Raw genomic sequence first — 21656 nt, forward strand, 5'->3', positions numbered from 1 at the left:
AATGAGACCTCAAGTAAAGTCATCTACACGTTGCAGAATTTTCCCGCATGTGAATTGACCTGCGGTGCGTATTTTAAAATCTGCAGTATGCAAATTTATCTTGCGTTTCCGCTTGTGAATTATATCTGACAAGTTTATAAAAGAAAGAACCAAAATACACAACATAAAATCCGTACCTGTATCCACATCAAAATGTAAAAGACGCACCTAAAAACGCATCAGAAAACGCATTATTCTGTGCAGATTTTACCTACGGAATGATCTGCGTTTATTTGCGGTTTTGATGCTGACTTTCTGCACCAAATTACGCAATGCGTGCATTTAGCCTTAGGGTATGTTCACACACACTAATTAAGGACGTAATTCGGGCGTTTTTGCCCCGAATTACGTCCGAAAAATGTGCCTCGATAGCGTTGACAAACATCTGCCCATTGAAAGCAAAAGACGGCGCGTAAATAGACACCCGCGTCAAAGAAGTGACCTGTCACTTCTTGGGGCGTAATTGGAGCCGTTATTCATTGACTCCAATGAAAAGCAGTGCCAATTACGTCCGTAATGGACGCGGCGATCAAGCGCCTGCACATGCCGTTACGGCTGAAATTACGGGGATGTTTTCTCCTGAACACATCCCCGTAATTTCAGCCGTTACGGACGCTGTTGTGTGAACATACCCTTAGGCCGAATTCAGGCGTACGTAAATCTCGTCCGTGTGACGGCCTTTTTTTAATGGCTGCCACACGGACACATGTATTTCAAAGGGGCTGTTCACACAGCCGTTGTTTTAACGGACCGAGTGAAGAGCCCATGAAAAAATAGAACATGTCCTATTTTCGGCCGTTTTTACAGATCCCTCAATAGACTCAAGTCCATGAGGGATGCATAAAAACGTGTCAGACATGAAAAACTGAAGTTTTTCACGTCCGAGTTTGCACTCGTTCGTCTGAATCTGGCCTTAGGGAAAGTTCACACGGCTGTAAACGCCCGAAAAATGGGCGAAAAATCGGAAGCAGAAGTTCAGACGGGCCGTTTTTTTCCGCGGCCATTTTGAAAAACGGGCGCGTAAAAAAACGGCCGCGAAAAAAATGTGCAGGAGACTTCTTGGGACGTTTTTGGAGCCATTTTTCATAGACTCTATTGAAAACAGCTCGATAAACCGCCGTAAAAAAACGCTGCGAGAAACGCAGTGAAAATCGTGAGTGGCTAAGGCCCTGTTCATACGGAGTATTTTGATGAGCTTGCTGGAGCGGAAAATGCTCCGCAAAACTCGTCAAAAACCGTCCGAAAATGCCTCCCATTGATTTCAATGGGAGGCGGGGCCGGTTTTCTCCCGCAAGCGGTAAAACCGGCTCGCGGGAGAAAGAAGGGACATGCCCTATCTTCCCGCGTTTATGCCTCTGACCTCCCGTTAACATCAATAGGAGGCAGAGAAAGTGTATTTCGCAGAGTTTTTTGGCCGTAGCACTCAATGGACGCGAGCGAAAAATGCAGTGAAAAACGCAGAGAAAATAGCGGCAAACGACATGTAGGAAGGACTAAATCTGCCTCAAAATCCCAAACGGAATTTTGAGGGTATGTACACACAACCTCTTTTCAGACGTAATTCAGGCGTTTTACGCCTCGATTTACCCCTGAAAAGACGGCTCAAATACATCGGCAAACATCTGCCCATTGCTTGCAATGGGTCTTAAGCTGTTCTGTGCAGACGAGCTGTCATTTTACGCGTCGCTGTCAAAATACGGCACGTAAAATGACGGCTCGTCAAAAGAAGTGCAGGACACTTCTTGAAAAGTTTTTGGAGCCGTTTTCTCATAGACTCTATTGAAAACTACTCTAAAAATGTCCGTAGCAAACGCAGCAAAAACGCAGCGAAAAACGCGAGTTGCTCAAAAAATGTCTGGAAATCAGGAGCTGTTTTCCCTTGAAAACAGCTCCGTATTTTCAGAAGTATTTTGTTAATCGTTTGAACATACCCTTACGGTGTTCTGTTCATACGGCCTGTTTTTTTACGCGCCGCTGCCAAAAGACGGCGCGTAAAAAAATGCCCACCTCAAAGAAGTGCAAGTCACTTCTTGGGACGTAATTAGAGCCGTTTTTCATTGACTCCATTGAAAAACAGCTCCAATTACGTCCATAATGGACGCCGCTAAAAACGCGCGCACTTGTCAAAACGTCTTAAATTCAGGAGCTGTTTTCGCCTTAAAACAGCTCCGTAATTTCAGACGTAATTGGCGTTGCCATGTGAACATACCCTTAGACCCATTGAATTCAATGAGCAGATATTTGCAGACGGTTTGGAGCCGTTTTTTCGGCCGTAAATCGAGACGTAAAACGCATGAATTACGTCCGTAAATAGGGCGTGTGAACATACCCTAAAAGAAGCTTCATGTTCAGCTTCAAAAACGCCTGAAAATCAGAGGCTGTTTTCCCTTGAAAACAGTTCCGTATTTTCAGACGTTTTTGACCCAGCGTGTGAACATACCCTGAGGGTATGTTCACACACTAGACTAAAATCATCTGAAAATACGGAGCGTTTTTCGCTTCGTTTTTTGCTGCGTTTTTCGCTGTGTTTTTTTACGGCGCTGTTTTCAATAGAGTCTATGAAAAACAGCTCCTAAAACATCCCAAGAAGTGACCTGCACTTCTTTTTCACTGCCTTCTTTTTACGGGGCCGTTTACGGCCCGAAAAAAGGCAGAAAATAGGTCGTGTGAACATACCCAAAGGGTTCATTTACATGAGTGTTTTTTGGGTGCATTTAAATGAGTCGTTTTTGGCCCCACGGTAAATCCTCGTTCACACTGAGTTTTTTGCAGGAGGAAAATTCACACAGAGTTTTTTCCCCATATCACCCAATTGCCGCAAGCGAAAAACGGTGCAAAAAACGTGGTGAAAATCGCGGCAAACCACGTGCAGGAAGGACAAAATCTGCTTCAAAATCCCGATTTTGTCCTTCCTGCACGTGGTTTGCCGCGATTTTCACCACGTTTTTTGCAGCGTTTCTCGCTTGCGGCCATTGAGTGATACGGGCAAACAACTCAGAGAAATACGCTTTCTCTGCCTCCCATTGATGTCAGAGATATCAATGGGAGGCATTTTCGGCCGGTTTTTGACGAGTTTTGCGGAGTGGTTTCCGCTCCAAAAACCTTGTCAAAATACTCTGTGTGAACAGGGCCTAAGGGTATGTTCACACGCAGAGTCAAAAACGTCTCAAAATACGTAGCTGTTTTCAAGGGAAAACAGCTCCTGATTTTCAGACATTTTTTAAGCCACTCACGATTTTCGCTTCGTTTTTCGTGCCGTTTTTGGAGTTTTTTTTTCGATAGAGTCAATGAAAAACGGCTCCAAAAACGTCCCAAGAAGTGACCTGCACAGAACGCCGTTTTCCCATTGAAATCAATGGGCAGATGTTTGGAGGTGTTCTGCTTCCGATTTTTCGGCCATTTTTCGGGTGTTTACAGCCGTGTGTACATACCCTAAAAAAGCATTAAAAATCAAAGACACACGGTTTTTACACGATTTGCTCAAGTTTTTGTCTCTGCGAAGCACATTTATTTTACTGGTTTCACCTGTAAAATCCACACAGGCAAAATCGTGGCATTTTCTATGCGTTTTTTTTAATGTAAATGCACCCTTTTTGCATTATTTTGTCACGGTTTTTGCGGCAATTTTTATAATCATGTCAAAATCTGCAGAATTTTTGTGAATATCACAACAAAAAACATTAAAAAAAATAATAATTTCATTGTACCTCGAGTCCACATATAACGGATTTGCAGCGGAAATTTTCAGCAGCAAATCCACAGGGAAATCGCGCGGGTTGGCTACTTGTTGCGGGTTTTACATACCCATTGAATTCAGTGGGGAAAACCCGCAACAGAAAAGCAATTTAAAATCTACACTGCAGGTAAATTTATGATCGTTTTCACTGCGGTTTTTTTTCCGCAGCGTGGGCATGAGAGTTTCTAAATCTCATTCACTTTGCTTCTACTGTAAATGCTGCAGAATTTCCGCACAGAACTCCGTTGCGAAAATTCCGCAGCGTTTACGCTACGTGGGAACCCGGCATAAGCGGAAGAAAAAAAGTTATTCATTTTGAAATTTGCAAAACACCTGAATTTTATTATTGATTCTAGATTTTATAATCCGCAGGATTTCTGTGCTCATTACGTGACTAAAATTGACATCCTGCAAATTTAACCCCTTCCCGACATTTGCCGTACATGTACGTCATGGAAAGCATTGACTTCCCGCATCTTGCCGTACATGTACGCCGAATGTTTGGGACCAGCTCAGAAGCTGAGCCGGTGCCATCATCACCGGATCTCAGCTGTATCTTACAGCTGACATCCGGCTGTAACGGCGGGGACCGAAATTAGCTTCGATCCCCGCCATTAACCCCTTAAGTGCAGCGCTCAAACGCGATTGCTGCACTTAAGGTGTTTGCAGCTCATCGGAACCCCAGTAATGAAATTGCCGGGGTTCTGGTGGCTGCAATGGCAACCGGAGGCCTAATACTGGCCTCCCGGTCTGCCTAGCACCGAAGCCGGTCAAGATCCGCCCGGAGGCGGAGCCTGATCGGCTTCCGTAGCTGCCGGCAAGATGGCGCCGGGTCAGGAGCTGATCCGGCATCATCAGAGGTGGAAGTCAGCTGTACTGTACAGCTGACATCCACCTGTAACGACAGGAACCGGAGCTAGCTCCGATCCCTGCCATTAACCCCTTCGATGCAGCAATCGAATGCGATTGCTGCATCGTAGCGATTACTAGCAGATCGCCAGCCCTGACAGGCAATCAGGACTTGCGACTGCTGTTATGGCAACAGGAGACACAATGGTCTCCTGCTCTGCCATTACGGAAGCCGATTTAGGCCCCGCCGGGAGGCGAAGCCTAATCGGCTTGCTGTCAGTGAATGACTGACAGATCTAATACATTGCACTACATAGGTAGTGCAATGTATTAGAAAAAAAAAATCTGACCGTTGGACCTTCAAGTCCCCTAGTGGGGCTTGAGAAAAAGTGTAAAAAAAGCATAAAAAAGTGTAAAAAAAAGTGCAAATAATAAAAGTTTGAAAACAATAAAAGTTTCAAGTAATCAAATAAAACACAATCCCCCTTTTACTCTTATCAAGTCCTTTATTATTGAAAAATAATAATAAACCATATGTATTTGGTATCGCCGTGACCGTAACGACCTGAGGTATCAAAATATTATATTATTTATTGCACGCGGTGAACAGCGTAAAAAAAAACGTAAAAACCGTTACCAGAGTTTCTGTTTTTTAGTCACTTTGCCCTACAAATGTTAGAATAAAAAGTGATCAAAAAGTCGCACGTATCCAAAAATGGTACCTATAAAAACTATAGCTCGTCCCGCAAAAAACAAGCCCTCATACACCTCCGTCAACAAAAAAAATAAAAAGTTATGGTTCTCACAACTTTGCGACAGAAAAAATACATTCTTTTTACAAAAGTAATTTTATTGTGCAAAAAGTTGTATAACAAAAAAAAGTGCTATAAATTAGGTATCGCCGGAATCGTACTGACCCGCAGAATAAAGTTAACATGTAGTTTATAATGCGTGGTGAACGCTGTATAAAAAAAACCGAAAAAAGCTGTGCCAGAATTGCGTTTTTTTGTTTACCTGGCATCCCAAAAAATAGGATAAAAGGTGATCAAAAAGTTGCATGTACCCCAAAATGGTACCAATAATAACTACAGCTCGTCCCGCCACAAACCAGCCCTCATACCGCTACGTCTATGAAAAATAAAATTAGTTATGGCTCCAATAAGTCAGGAAATAAAAAAATATGCAGTTGTGCCCGAGGGGAACATTTCTTCTGTTTGAAGAGGCGATTTATCAAGGACCTAAAATTAGGGAACCAGGAAAGGGAGGGCCCAAACATATCCGCTGGAAGCGACGGTGCCCGTATTATAACAGGACAACACTTCCTAGCAAAATTCCCCAAACTACAATGGCGCGGAGTGTGGATCAAAAGGGGGATAATAAAGGACGCCATATATCAGTGCGACACCGGCCTGTGCAGAAAGGATTGCTTCACAGCGTAACACACATCTATGGATTATTTTATTGTTTTTTTTTACCCCATTATTATACCACCTGACTATGCCCCTTATATACTCCGCCCGGCTTACATATGCCCTACATTATAAACGGAAACACCAGTAAGACTCCAAACAAAACTACTACCAAGCAAAATCCACGCTCCAAAAGCCAAATGGCATTTCCTCCCATCTGAACCCTACAGCGTGCCCAAACAGCAGTTTCCTTCCACATATATGGCACCGTCATACCCGGGAGAACCCTTTTATCAATTTTTGGGGTGTGTGTCTCCAGTGGCATAAGCTGGGCACGACATATTTGCCACTGAATGGCATATCTAGGGAAAAATATAAATTTTTAATTTGCACCATCCACAGCGCATTCATTTATTGAAAAGACCTGTGGGGTGAAAATGCTCACTACACCCCTTAATAAATGCCTTGAGGGGTGCAGTTTCCATAATGGGGTCACTTCCCAGGGGTTTATTTTTATTATTTCACATCTGAGCCTCTGCAGTTGTGAGCCAATACTTTGTAAATCGCCAAATTAGGCCTCAATTTTACATGGTACGCTTTCACTCCTGAGCCTGGTCGACTGTCCAGGCAAGAGATTAGGGCCACATGTAGGGTGTTTCTAAAACCAGGAAACCCCGCATAATAATTAGAGAGCTGTCTTGTTATGGTGGAAAAAGCCGGGCACCACATATTGTCCACATATCTGTGGAAAAAATCCCATTTTCACTCTGCAACATCGAGTTCACACTAATTTCTACAAAACACCTGCAGGGTTAACATGCTCACTACACCCCTAGGTAAATGCATTGAGGGGTGTAGTTTACAAAATTGGGTCACTTCTGGGGGGTTTCCACTGTTTTGGGCCCACAGGCGCCCAGAAACCAATCCAGCAACATCTGCACTCCAAATGGCGGTCCTTCCCTTCTGAGCCCTGCCGTGTGCCCAAACAGCAGTTTATGACCACATATGGGGTATTGCCGTACTCGGTAGAAATTGCTTTACTAATGTTGGGTTCTTTTTTTTCCTTTATTTGTTGCGAAAATGAAAAAATTTGCGCTAAAGCTACGTCTTATTGAAGAAAACGGATTGTTTTTATTTTCACTGCCCAATTCGAATAAATTCTATGAAACATCTGTGGGGTCAAAATGCTCACTTACGCCCCTAGATGAATTCCTCAAGAGGTGTAGTTTCCTAAATGGTGTCACTTTTTGGCCGTTTTCATTGTTTTTTCCCCTCAGGGGCTTTGCAAATGTGACATGGCCGCCGCAAACCATTCCTGCTCAATGTGATCTCCAAAAGCCAAATAGCGCTCTTTCCCTTCTAAGCCAAGCCGTGTCTCCAAACAGCCGTTTATTACCACATGTGGGGCATTGTTTTACTCGGGAGAAATTGCTTTACAAATTTTGTGGTGCTTTTTCTCCTTCAGTCCTTGTGGAAATGAGTAAAAATAAGCTAAACCTACATTTTCTTTGAAAAAATTTTGATTTTTATTTTCAGGGCCTACTTCCAATAATTTCTGCAAAAAACCTGTGGGGTCAAATCGCTCACTATACCCCTAGATAATTTCCTCAATGGGTGTAGTCTCCAAAATGGGGTCACTTGTGGGGGTTTCCACTGTTTTGTCTCCTTAGGGACTTCGTAAATGTGACATGGCCTCAGGAAACCATTCCTGCTAAACTTGAGCTCCAAAAGCCAAATAGCGCTCTTTCCCTTCTCAGCCCTGCCGTGTCTCCAAACAACCGTTTATTACCACATGTGGGGTATTGTTTTACTCGGGAGAGATTGGTTTAAAAATTTTACGGTGCTTTTTCTCCTTCAGTCCTTGTGGAAATGAGAAAAAATTAGCTAAACCTACATTTTCTTTGAAAAAATTTAGATTGTCATTTTCAGGGCCTATTTCCAATAATTTATGCAAAAAACCTGTTGGGTCAAAACGCTCACTATACCCCTAGATAATTTCCTCAATGGGTGTAGTTTCCAAAATGGGGTCACTTGTGCTGGGTTTCCACTGTTTTGTCCCCTCGGGGGCTTTGTAAATGTGACATGGCCTCCGCAAACCATTCCTGCTAAACTTGAGCTCCAAAAGCCAAATAGCGCTCTTTCCCTTCTCAGCCCTGCCGTGTCTCTAAACAACCGTTTATTACCACATGTGGGGTATTGTTTTACTCGGGAGAAATTGCTTTACAAATTTTGCTGTGCTTTTTCTCCTTTAATCCTTGTGGAAATGAGAAAAAAAATCGCTAAACCTACATTTTCTTTGAAGAAATGTTGATTTTAATTTTCACGGCCTACTTCCAATAATTTCTGTAAAAAACCTGTGCGGTCAAAATGCTCACTGTACCCCTAGATAATTTCTTTGAGGTGTTTAGTTTCCCAGATGGGGTCGTTTTTGGGGGATTTTTACTGTTTTGGCACTGCAAGAGCCCTTCAAACCTGACATGGTGCCTAAAATATATTCTAACAAAAATAAGGCCCCAAAATCCCCTAGGTGTTCCTTTGCTTCTGAGGCCGGTGCTTCAGTCCAGTAGCACGCTACGGCCACATGTGGGATATTTCCTAAAACTGCAGAAACTAGGCAACAAATATTGAGTTGCATTTCTCTGGTAAAACCTTCTGTGTTATAAAAAAAATTGTATTAAAAATTTATTTCTGCAAAAAAATATGAAATTTGTAAATTTCACCTCTACTTTGCTTTAATTTCTGTGAAATGTGTAAAGGGTTAAGACATTTTCTAAATGCTGTTTTGAATACTTTGAGGGGTGAAGTTTTTAAAATGCGGTGACTTTTTGGGGGTTTCTAATATATAAGGCCCTCAAAACCACTTCACAACTGAACTGGCCCCTGTAAAAATAGCCTTTTGAAATTTTCTTAAAAATGTGAGAAATTGCTGCTAAAGTTCTAAGCCTTGTGAGGTCATAGAAAAATAAAAGGATGTTCAAAAAACGATGCCAATCTAAAGTAGAGATATGGGTGATGTTAATTAGCAACAATTTTGTGTGTTATAACTGCCTGTCTTACAAGCAGATACATTTAAATTGAGAAAAATGCTATGTTTTGCAATTTTTCGCACATTTTTGGTGTTTTTCACAATTAAATACTGAACATATCGAGCGAATTTTGCCAGTAACTTAAAGTCCAATGTGTCACGAGAAAACAATCTCAGAATCGCTTGGATAGGTGAAAGCATTCCGGAGTTATTACCACATAAAGTGACACATGTCAGATTTGAAAAATGAGGCTCGGTCAGGAAGGTCAAAAGTGGCTAAAGAGGGATGGGGTTAATCGATTGTGAAACATAATCTTAACAGCATAACAATAGGTCAACTGCACCACGTATTCCCAGACAGTCTCCCACACTGGTACTAGCAAGGATTTAAGCCATGTAACTACTGTAATCTGACGAGAGCAGGCACATTTAGCTTAGAATGGCCATTGACATCTTAGGCTTTAGTCCATAGTCCTTTTTTAATCGATTGTGAAACAAAAGCTAAACAACATAATGTTAAGTCAACAGGACCACGGATTCCCAGACAGTCTCCCACACTGGTACTTGCAAGGACTTAAACTGTGTAACTTCTGCAATCTGACAAGAGCAGGCACATTAAGGTTAGAATGCCCATTGACGTTAAATGCTTTAATCCATAGTCCTTTTTAATCTATTGTGAAACAAAATCTAAACGTCATAACAATAGGTCAACAGCACCACCGAATCCCACACTGGTACTAGCGAGGCCCAAAGCCATGTGAGTACTGCAATCTGACGAGTGCAGGCACATTCAACTTAGAATGGCCATTGACATCTTTAGGTTTAGTTCATAGGCCTTTTTTAATCGATTGTGAAACAAAATAAGAATAAATCAACGGAACCACGGATTCCCAGACAGTCTCCCACACTGGTACTAACAAGGCCTTAAGCTGTGTAACTTCTGCGATCTGACAAATTCAGCTTAGAATGGCCATTGACATTAAATGTTCTAATCCATAGTCCTTTTTTAATCGATTGGGAAACAAAATCTAAACAACCAAGGGTTAGGTCAACAGCACCACTGATTCCCAGACAGTCTCCCACACTGGTACTAGCGAGATCTTAACCCGTTAGTGACCGCCAATACGGGCTTTATTCTGATGCATATGCCTTTTTACCGCACTGCATCAGGATAAAGTAAACAGACCAGGGAGCCGTCAAATCTACATGCTCTCAGCTGCCAGAGGCAGCTGAGGGCTGGGGGCGTCCCTGCTCTGCCGTTTGAGATCGATATAAGTATCGATCTCACCCGTTTAACCCCTCAGATGCGGTGCTGAATAGCGTGCACTGCATCTGAGTGGTTTTGGAGAGAGGGAGGGAGCTCCCTCTCTCTCCCACCGACACCCGGCGGCCATTGCCATTAAATGATTTAATCCATAGTCCTTTTTTAATCGATTGTGAAACAAAATTTAAACTACATAATAAAAAGTCAAACGCACCACTGATTCCCAGACAGTCTCCCACACTGGTACTAGCAAGGCCTTAAGCTGTGTAACTTGACGAGAGCAGGAACATTCAGCTTAGAATGGCCATTGACATTAAATGCTTTAATCCATAGTCCTTTTTAATCGATTGTGAAACAAAATCTAAACGACATAATAAAAAGGCAACTGCACCACGGATTCCCAGACAGTCTCCCACACTGGTACTAGCGAGGCCTTAAGTTGTGTAACTTCTGCGATCTGACGAGAGCAGGCAAATTCAGCTTAGAATGGCCATTGCCATTAAATGCTTTAATCCATAGTCCTTTTTAATCGATTGTGAAACAAAATTTAAACGACATAATAAAAAGTCAACCGCACCACTGATTCCCAGACAGTCTCCCACACTGGTACTAGCGAGGCCTTAAGCTGTGTAACTTGACGAGAGCAGGAACATTCAGCTTAGAATGGCCATTGACATTAAATGCTTTAATCCATAGTTCTTTTTAATCAATTGTGAAACAAAATCTAAACGACATAATAAAAAGTCAACTGCACCACGGATTCCCAGACAGCCTCCCACACTGGTACTAGCGAGGCCTTAAGCTGTGTAACTTCTGCAATCTGACGAGAGCAGGCACATTCAGCTTAGAATGGCCATTGATGTTAAATGATTTAATCCATAGTCCTTTTTAATCGATTGTGAAACAAAATCTAAACAACATAATAAAAAGTCAACCGCACCACGGATTACCCGACAGTCTCCCACACTGGTACTAGCGAGGCCTTAAACTGTGTAACTTCTGCGAACTGACGAGAGCATGCACATTCAGCTTAGAATGGCAATTGATTTTAAATGCTTTAATCCATAGTCCTTTTTAATCGATTGTGAAACAAAATCTAAACGACATAATAAAAAGTCAACCGCACCACGGATTCCTAGACAGTCTCCCACAAAAACACTAGCGAGGCCTTAAGCTTTGTAACTTCTGCGATCTGACAAGAGCAGGCACATTCATCTTAGAATGGGCATTGACTTTAAATGCTTTAATCAATAATCCTTTTTAATCGATTGTGAAACAAAATCTAAACAACATAATAAAAAGTCAACAGCACCACTGATTCCCAGACAGCCTCCAACACTGGTACTAGCGAGGCCTTAAACTGTGTAACTTCTGCGAACTGACGAGAGCAGGCACATACAGCTTAGAATGGCCATTGACATTAAATGCTTTAATCCATAGTCCTTTTTAATCGATTGTGAAACAAAATCTAAACGACATAATAAAAGGTCAACCGAACCACGTATTCCCAGAGAGTACCCCACACTGGTACTAGTGAGGCCTTAAGCTGTGTAACTTCTGCAATCTGATGAGAGCAGGCACATTCAGCTTAGAATGGCCATCGACAATAAATGCTTTAATCCATAGTCCTTTTTAATCGATTGTGAAACAAAATCTAAACGACATAATAAAAAGTCAACCGCACCACGGATTCCCAGACAGTCTCCCACACTGGTACTAGCGAGGGCTTAAGCTGTGTAACTACTGCGATCTGACGAGAACAGGCAAATTCAGCTTAGAATGGCCATTGACATTAAATGCTTTAATCCATAGTCCTTTTTAATCGATTGTGAAACAAAATCTAAACGACATAATAAAAAGTCAACCGCACCACGGATTCCTAGACAGTCTCCCACACAAACACTAGTGAGGCCTTAAGCTGTGTAACTTCATCGTTCTGACGAGAGCAGGCACATTCAGCTTAGAATCGCCATTGACTTTAAATGCTTTAATCCATAGTCCTTTTTTTTTTTTTTAATCAAACAAGTTTTTATTGATAATACAACATCAGTTATACAGCCTTTACATTTCTTACAGTACTTTACAGAAAACATATAAAATTAACATAACATCACTTAAGTAGTGCAAAATTTCTTCAAGTACTTTATGGCATGTATACAACATCTTTGGTTATACCATCACCTATTTCTCCCTCCAACTGAACTACCCCCCTCCCTTGCAGTACTCCCTCTCTTCCCTGATTTTTCCACCACTCCTCCTCCGTGTCTCTTTCATAGTAAACCGATATTTCACCAGACCTTAAACATGTATATGTGTCATCCCTCCTCCAAATCTTATCTAGTGATCCGCATTGCCATAGGCTTGTACCCATTTACCCCATTGTTTCTCGTATTTCTGAATTGTCCCTCTTTTCAGATATATCCGCTGTTCCAGTGATACCGTGTGGTTAACATACCCAACCAGTTCAGCTACCTCCGGGGGATCCGCCTGCAGCCAATATTTTGCGATTAGTTTCCTAGCATGATACAAAATCTTTTTAATAGACATTAGCTCCATTCCATCCCCTCCTTCCTCCCCAATGCAGCCCAGTAAGAATATTTTAGGTTCTATTGGGAAATCTCTCCCATATACTTTAGACACCACACTTTTAACTTCCTTCCAATAGCCTTCTAGCAGCGGGCAGCTCCAAAACATATGCTTTATGTCCGCCCCATCAAACATGCACCTGGGACATTCCTTAGTTGATCTAATGCGCATTTGCCATAGCACCTTAGGCGTCCTTTACACCCTGTGTAATAGAAAAAGTTGTGACCTCCTGTGCGTTACACTAATAGAGAGTTGTTTAGATGATCCCAGTATCTCCTCCCAGTCTTCATCCCCTATGGGTCCTACATCCTCTTCCCATTTACGTCTGATTTCCACCAACGGGTCTCCCAGAAAACAAGAGAGTAGCGTATTATATAGCACCGAGATAATCCCTTTAGTGTCTTTTGCCCCTAGTACCCGCTCCATCCCTCCCATGGTGGAACAGCTCAAATCCACCAGTCTCTCTTGAGCCTGCGCCGCATGCCTTAATTGAAGATATTGGTAGAACAGTCGGTGTGGGAGTCCAAACTCCTCCTGTATTCGAGCAAAGGGCTTAAGAACACCTCCCTCATACAGCTGGTACACATATCTAATCCCCGCCTGTTCCCAGTCTTGAAATCCTTCCAGCATATTAAATTCCCATAGGTATGGATTGCCCCATAAAGGCATATAGTTGGAGCATCCCGTGGCCCCCAATAATTTCTTACTTTCCCACCAAACTCTATGTATTAATAGTAAAGTCGGCTTTCCTCTTGCCTCCCTCCTTAATTTATGAGATTCCATGGCCTCTAATACATCCGTTCTCTGACCCATATAATACACCAGTTTCCCACTAGAATCCCACTCCTCCCTATTCTTCCAGCCCTTAAAGTGTTGTAATTGGGCCGCTAGATAGTATATCCATGCATTCGGAATAGCTAACCCTCCCTGTTCCACTGGTAGTTGTAGTTTATCCAGTTTTATCCTGGGGATCCCCCTTTTCCACACCAAGTCCCTAAACAAGTTGTGGATTCTTCTGAACCAGTATTTAGGCAACCACACTGGGGCATTGTGCACCACATAAAGAATCTGGGGCATCAGAATCATTTTGATGAGATTTGCTCGACCCAGTGCTGACAGTGGTAGCCCGAGCCATATTTTGGTCTTATCCGTGAGTTTGTTCAACAATGGTATCACATTCAATTCAATAAAGTCCTGCACCCTCGCCGATATCATGATTCCCAGATACTTAAATTTCTGTACGCACGGTACCTCAACTCCTCCAATCACCAACGGCGTATCTACTGGCTGGAGTGGCAACAACACCGATTTATTCCAATTAATTTTTAGTCCTGAAAATCTACCGAAGCGCTCCAATACATTCATTATTACTGGCAATGAGTAATTTATTTCCCCCAAGAACATCAAGATATCGTCCGCATATAATGCTATGCGCTCCTCCAGCTCCCCACACCGAAACCCTTCTATCCCTGGATGCTGTCTTACCATATTGGCTAGGGGTTCAATTGCCAACGCAAATAGTAGTGGCGAAAGTGGGCATCCCTGTCGCGTCCCCCTCTCCAGTCTGAAGGAATCTGACATCCTTCCATTTGCTCTTATCCTAGCTACCGGCTCCTTATATAATAATTGTATCCATTTTATAAATTTCTTTCCAAAGCCAATCCGTTCCAAGACAGCCCACAGATACCCCCACTCCACACTATCAAACGCCTTGGCGGCATCTAAAGACAGCACTGCTCTACACCGTGCATCCGGAGCATCTGTCTGCAAATTCAGGAAAAGTCTACGTAGATTAACTGCCGTAGAGCGCGATGGCATGAATCCCGACTGATCTGTCCCCACAATTTTAGTCACTACTCGCGACAGCCTATTAGCCAGTACTTTCGCTAAAATTTTAATGTCCGTGGTTAATAGAGATATCGGTCTGTATGAGTCAGGTTGTTTCCGATCTTTCCCTTCCTTGGGGATTACGACTATAACAGCTTCATACATTGTCTGCGGTAAACGCCCCCTGGTGAAACTATCCTGGAACACTTCCAATAACTCCGGCAGAACCGTCTCCCCATATGCTTTATACAATTCAGTTGGTATACCATCTATCCCTGGAGCCTTTTCGTTTGCCATAGAAATTAACGCTTCCTGTATTTCCTCTAGCGTAATTGGCTCTTCCAATCCCTCTCTCTCCTCCTCCCCCAGGGTAACCCATGTCATTTCTGCCAGATATTCTGACAGCAGATCCTCCGAGTAGTCCACCTTAGTACAATACAGTTCCTTGTAAAATGATGTTAACACCTCTAATATATCCCCTGTTTCTCCAACCAGAGTCCCATGCACTGTCTGCAGCTGATGAATAAACGCACTTTCCCGCATCGGCCGTGCCATATTTGCTAACAGTCTGCCCGCCATTTCACCCTCCTCATAGTATTTTTGTTGTAAGAATAGTCTTTTATTAGCCGCTTGCTCCAGCTGATGTTCCCTAAGCAATTTCTGAGCAACCTTCCATTGGGCTAGTGTTTCCGCAGTGTTATTAGTAACGTGCCTCTCCTCTGTTACTGTGACCCTATCTGTCAAATGTTGACCCATTTGTCGCGACTTAGTTTTAATGAGCGAGATCTCCCGTATATACACTCCCCTTATAGTCGCCTTCATAGCATCCCATAAAATATCCATAGGGACCGTACCTTTATTAAATTCAAAGTATTCTTGCAGACTCATATTTATTATCTCCTCTCCCACTAACCGTATCCAGAACGGATTTAACCTCCAGTGCATTCTCAACCCCCCCATCTCTGAGCTTGTTCGGAGCTTAAGTAACATTGGGGAGTGATCAGACAGTGCCCGTGGTAAGTATTCCACCCCTTCCACACATTCCATCCCCATTCCATTATTAAACATTAGGTCTATTCGTGATAATGATCCATATGTGGATGATACACACGAATACTGCGTAGTAGAGGGCCATTTTGCCCGCCAAATATCTGTAAACCCAGCCTCCATCATGTACTTTCCGAATCTCGTCAGGCCAATATCTCCCACCCCTCCCCCTTTTGGAAATTTATCCCACCCTTTATTCATTATGTTGTTGAAGTCTCCCATCAATATAGTCGGTATCATAGGCCACCCAGCCAGTTTCTCCAGCACCTCTCTCATCGGACCCACAGAATACGGGGGAGGCACATACAACACCACAATTATACATTCCCAGTTAAACAGTTTACAGTGCACCCCAACATATCTACCTGCCCTATCTTTAAAGGAATCTATACAGCTAAAAGGCACATCCCTATGAACCAGGAGGCTAACCCCCCTTGAGTATGTAGAATGAAAGGAGTGAAAACTATGTCGAATCCAAACCCTATGCGCTTGCTGCACCGTGTCAATAGTAAGATGAGTTTCCTGCAAACCCATCACTCCAGCAGACTGTCCTTTCAGGTATTCAAAGATAGCTCGCCTTTTTGTTACCTCCCCCATACCTCTCACATTCCAGGACAGAAGATTTACCCTACCCCCCATCTGAATCTTTTTTGCATTTGACAGTGGCTATTTCCATTACTCCCAATGACAATCAGAGCGTACTGCGTTTCAAACTCCCTTTCCCTCCCAAACATCCCCCCTCCCCCCACCCCCTCCCACTCAACTTTCCATAAACCTACCCTCCTCAGAGGGCCTGGGCTGATGAAGAAAACTTCACCACTATGACCATACAGTGTGATGGCAGGAAGGAGGTGAAGGGAAAGTGAGCCCTAATCTACCCACCGCCCTGTCCCTGCCTACTTGCAACGACCCGCCCTAGGCGACGAGGTACAACTGGGCGGCGGTCCCTACGCTGTCTAAGTGCACAGGAAAACAAACAGGGAACACGCAAGGGAAGGGGCAGTAGCCACGGAACGCCACGAGGAAACGGAGCGGCGAACGAACAGTCAGGACCAGGACGAAGTGAGTAACCCGAGCGGGCACGGAGACAGAAGCAAGCCAGGGGCAAAGCAAAGCAAAGCAAGTCAAGTCAAGGAGAACTGCAGCAAGGCAGAAGCACGGCAGAAGCAGGCTGGAGCAAGCAGCAGTGGGGCCAGGAATCCAAAAGAATAACAAGCAATGAGGAAGAGAAAACTGCAGGTATAAATGGACAGGGGGCGGAGCTAACTCTGACTGACCAGGCCGCGATAGGCTCTCCCACTCCTGAGCCTGCCACCCTGATTGGTGGGAGCCGGTGTCAGTCTAAGAGGTCTGGCCTCAGGTGTCGACTGATTAACCCTGGGAGTCTCCACAGACGTAGTGCCTGGCAGATCCTTTACAGTACTCCCCCTTTTATGAGGGGCCACCGGACCCTTACTAAGAGGACCCGGTTTAGTGGGGAAGAGAAGGTGGAACCTCCTGACCAATACCCCAGCGTGAACATCTCGAGCAGGTACCCAAGTCCTCTCCTCCGGCCCGTATCCTCTCCAATGGACCAGGTACTGGAGGGAGCCCTGGATCATCCTACTGTCCACAATCTTGGCCACCTCGAATTCCACCCCCTCAGGGGTGAGAACGGGAACAGGAGGTTTCCTAGAGGGGGACCAGGACGGGGAGCAGCGTTTAAGGAGGGAAGCATGAAAGACGTCGTGTATGCGGAAGGATGGGGGCAGCTCCAGACGGAAGGATACAGGGTTGAGGACTTCAATGACCTTATAAGGCCCAATAAATCGGGGAGCAAACTTCCTGGACGGGACCTTAAGGCGCAAGTTCCTGGACGACAACCAGACCAAATCCCCGACGACAAACCGGGGGTTAGCAGAACGTCTACTATCCGCCTGAATCTTTTGTGCGCTCTGGGACGCCTCTAGGTTCTTCTGAACCTGGGCCCAGACAGTGCACAGTTCCCGATGAACATCCTCTACCTCAGGATTATTGGAACAACCAGGGGAGACGGAGGAGAACCTTGGGTTAAACCCGAAATTACAGAAAAACGGGGAGACCCCTGACGAGTTACTGACCCGGTTATTCAGGGAAAATTCAGCAAGGGGAAGGAATGAGACCCAATCGAATTGACAGTCAGAGATGAAACACCTTAAATATTGTTCCAGGGATTGGTTGGTCCTTTCCGTTTGGCCGTTAGTTTCGGGATGGAAGGCGGAGGAGAAGGACAGATCAATCTCCAACTTTTTACAAAAGGCTCTCCAAAATAAGGAAACAAATTGTACCCCTCTGTCCGAAACGATATTGACTGGGGCCCCATGGAGACGCAGGATGTGTTTCACAAACAAAGAAGCTAACGTCTTGGCGTTAGGTAGCTTCTTAAGGGGCACAAAGTGGCACATCTTGCTGAAGCGGTCGACTACCACCCACACCACCGACTTGCCCTGAGATGGAGGCAAATCGGTGATAAAATCCATGGAGATATGGGTCCAAGGTCTCTGGGGAATGGGCAAGGGACGTAGTAGGCCCGCAGGTCGGGACCTAGGGGTTTTGGACCTAGCGCAAACCTCACAAGCGGCGACGTAAGCCCTAACATCTTTAGGCAACCCAGGCCACCAATAGTTTCTGGTAATGAGGTGTTTGGTGCCCAAGATGCCAGGATGACCAGATAGAGCGGAGTCATGGTTTTCCCTGAGTACCCTCAGCCGGTATTGCAGGGGAACAAACAGTTTGTCCCCAGGGACGTTCCCGGGAGCTGCACCCTGATCAGCCGCGATATCAGAAGCTAAATCAGAATCCGTGGCAGAGACGATTATACCAGGGGGTAAAATACAAGCGGGATCCTTCTCGGAAGGAGGATTGGCCATGAAACTACGTGACAGAGCATCAGCCTTAATATTCTTGGACCCAGCCCTATAGGTAACCAAGAAATTAAATCTGGTAAAGAATAGTGCCCACCGAGCTTGTCTAGGATTAAGCCTCCGGGCCGATTCTAGGAAAACCAGATTCTTGTGATCCGTAAGGACCGTTACCTGGTGTCTGGCCCCCTCCAGGAAGTGCCGCCACTCCTCAAAAGCCCATTTAATGGCTAGAAGTTCGCGGTTGCCAATATCATAGTTACTTTCCGTGGGCGAAAACTTCCTAGAGAAGTAAGCACAGGGGCGGAGATGGGTGAGGGAGCTGGTACCCTGGGACAAGACGGCCCCCACTCCCACCTCGGAAGCGTCAACCTCCACAATAAATGGCTCCTCTTGGTTGGGCTGAATCAGCACGGGGGCCGAGATAAAGCACTTCTTGAGAGTCTCAAAGGCCTGGACGGCCTCAGGGGGCCAATGGAGGACATCAGCACCCTTGCGGGTAAGGTCCGTAAGAGGCTTAGCGACGACCGAGAAGTTGGCAATAAATCTCCTGTAATAGTTGGCGAACCCTAAAAAACACTGTAACGCCTTAAGGGAGGCAGGTTGGACCCATTCCGCCACAGCTTGAACCTTGGCAGGGTCCATGCGGAATTCATGAGGAGTGAGGATTTGCCCTAAAAATGGTATCTCCTGTACCCCAAAGACACATTTTTCAGTCTTAGCAAACAGATTATTCTCCCGAAGGACCTGGAGCACCTTCCTGACATGCTCCACGTGAGAGGACCAGTCCTTGGAAAACACCAGTATGTCATCAAGGTACACAACAAGAAAATTACCCAGGTACTCTCTCAGGATTTCATTAATAAAATTCTGGAAGACAGCAGGGGCGTTACACAACCCAAAGGGCATGACCAGGTATTCGAAATGACCCTCGGGTGTGTTGAACGCAGTTTTCCACTCATCCCCCTCTTTGATGCGGATAAGGTTATATGCCCCCCGTAGATCGAACTTAGAAAACCATTGGGCTCCCTGAACCTGATTAAAAAGATCCGGAATCAAAGGAAGTGGGTACTGGTTCCTTACAGTGACCTTATTCAGGTTACGATAATCAATGCACGGCCTAAGACCACCATCCTTCTTCCCCACGAAGAAGAAGCCAGCACCTACAGGAGAAGTCGAGGGGCGAATGAAACCCTTGGCCAGGCATTCCTGGATATACACCCTCATGGCTTCACGTTCAGGACATGAAAGATTAAATATCCTACCTTTAGGAAGCTTGGCACCAGGCACCAAATCGATAGCGCAATCGTAATCTCTATGGGGGGGCAACACCTCGGAGGCCTCCTTAGAAAACACATCGGCGAAGTCCTGAACGAACTCAGGAAGCGTGTTTACCTCCTCCCGGGGAGAAATAGAGTTAACAGAAAGACATGACATAAGACATTCATTACCCCATTTGGTGAGATCCCCAGTATTCCAATCAAACGTGGGATTATGCAACTGCAACCAGGGAAGGCCTAAAACCAGATCAGACGATAATCCCTGCATTACCAGTACAGAGCACTGCTCCAAATGCATGGAGCCAACCAGGAGTTCAAAAACAGGAGTATGCTGAGTAAAATAACCATTAGCAAGGGGAGTAGAGTCGATTCCTACTACAGGGATAGGATAAGGTAAATCAATACAAGGCATCTTTAGAGACATAGCAAATTCCACAGACATGATATTAGCAGATGAGCCAGAATCCACGAAAGCACTGCCCGTGGCAGACCGGCCAGCAAACGAGACCTGAAAGGGAAGCAAAATTTTATTGCGTTTCACATTAACGGGAAATACCTGTGCGCCCAAGTGACCTCCCCGATGATCACTTAGGCGCGGAAGTTTTCCGGCTCCTTATTCTTGCGCCTGGGACAGGTGTTCAGTAGATGCTTGTCGTCCCCACAGTAGAAGCAGAGACCGTTCATTCTGCGAAACTCCCTACGTTGTCGAGGGGACATGGAGGCCCCGAGTTGCATAGGTACCTCCGAGTCCTCCGTGGAGGGGCGAGGAGGCGGGACCTCGGGGGGGATCGCAGAAAAGTCAGAGGGGAGCACACTGAAGCGTTCTAGCTGACGTTCCCTGAGACGTCGGTCAAGTCGTACTGCTAGGGCCATAACCTGGTCAAGAGAGTCAGACGAGGGGTAGCTAACCAGCAGATCCTTCAGGGCGTCAGATAATCCTAACCTAAACTGGCACCTTAGGGCCGGATCGTTCCACTGAGAAGCTACGCACCACTTCCTAAAATCAGAACAGTATTCCTCAACCGGTCTCCTACCCTGACGTAAGGTCACCAACTGACTCTCGGCTAAAGCAGTCCTGTCAGTCTCGTCGTAAATGAGTCCGAGGGCAGAGAAAAAACGATCAACAGAGGAAAGTTCAGGGGCGTCAGGAGCCAAGGAGAAGGCCCACTCTTGGGGCCCTTCCTGGAGTCGGGATATGATGATACCCACCCGCTGGTTCTCGGAACCTGAGGAGTGGGGCTTAAGGCGGAAATATAGTCTGCAACTCTCCCGGAAGGAGAGAAACGTCTTACGGTCCCCTGAAAACCGGTCAGGTAACTTGAGGTCGGGTTCTAGAGGTGAGGTGGTGCGCCCAACCCTTTGGGCCAGGGCCTGGACCTGTAGGGAGAGGCCCTGCATCTGCTGGGTCAGGGTCTCAAGGGGGTCCATGATAGCGACAGCGTAGGAGAAATGGTAGACTAGGTAAGGGCTTGTTATTCTGTGATGGCAGGAAGGAGGTGAAGGGAAAGTGAGCCCTAATCTACCCACCGCCCTGTCCCTGCCTACTTGCAACGACCCGCCCTAGGCGACGAGGTACAACTGGGCGGCGGTCCCTACGCTGTCTAAGTGCACAGGAAAACAAACAGGGAACACGCAAGGGAAGGGGCAGTAGCCACGGAACGCCACGAGGAAACGGAGCGGCGAACGAACAGTCAGGACCAGGACGAAGTGAGTAA

General features: G+C 45.2%; 5 pseudogenes; all 5 read right to left on the reverse strand.

Moving 5' to 3' along the window:
- Positions 1–10701: 10701 nt before the first annotated feature.
- Positions 10702–10820, reverse strand: LOC142674476 (5S ribosomal RNA; annotated as a pseudogene).
- A 244-nt stretch (positions 10821–11064) lies between these two features.
- Positions 11065–11183, reverse strand: LOC142696886 (5S ribosomal RNA; annotated as a pseudogene).
- Positions 11184–11622: 439 nt separating this feature from the next.
- On the reverse strand, positions 11623–11741 carry LOC142704696 (5S ribosomal RNA; annotated as a pseudogene).
- A 67-nt stretch (positions 11742–11808) lies between these two features.
- Positions 11809–11927, reverse strand: LOC142706844 (5S ribosomal RNA; annotated as a pseudogene).
- A 67-nt stretch (positions 11928–11994) lies between these two features.
- LOC142707802 (5S ribosomal RNA) lies at positions 11995–12113 on the reverse strand (annotated as a pseudogene).
- Between the last annotated feature and the right edge of the window lie 9543 nt (positions 12114–21656).

Source organism: Rhinoderma darwinii, chromosome 1, assembly GCF_050947455.1.
Source record: "Rhinoderma darwinii isolate aRhiDar2 chromosome 1, aRhiDar2.hap1, whole genome shotgun sequence".
Classification (NCBI taxonomy): Eukaryota; Metazoa; Chordata; class Amphibia; order Anura; family Rhinodermatidae; genus Rhinoderma; species Rhinoderma darwinii.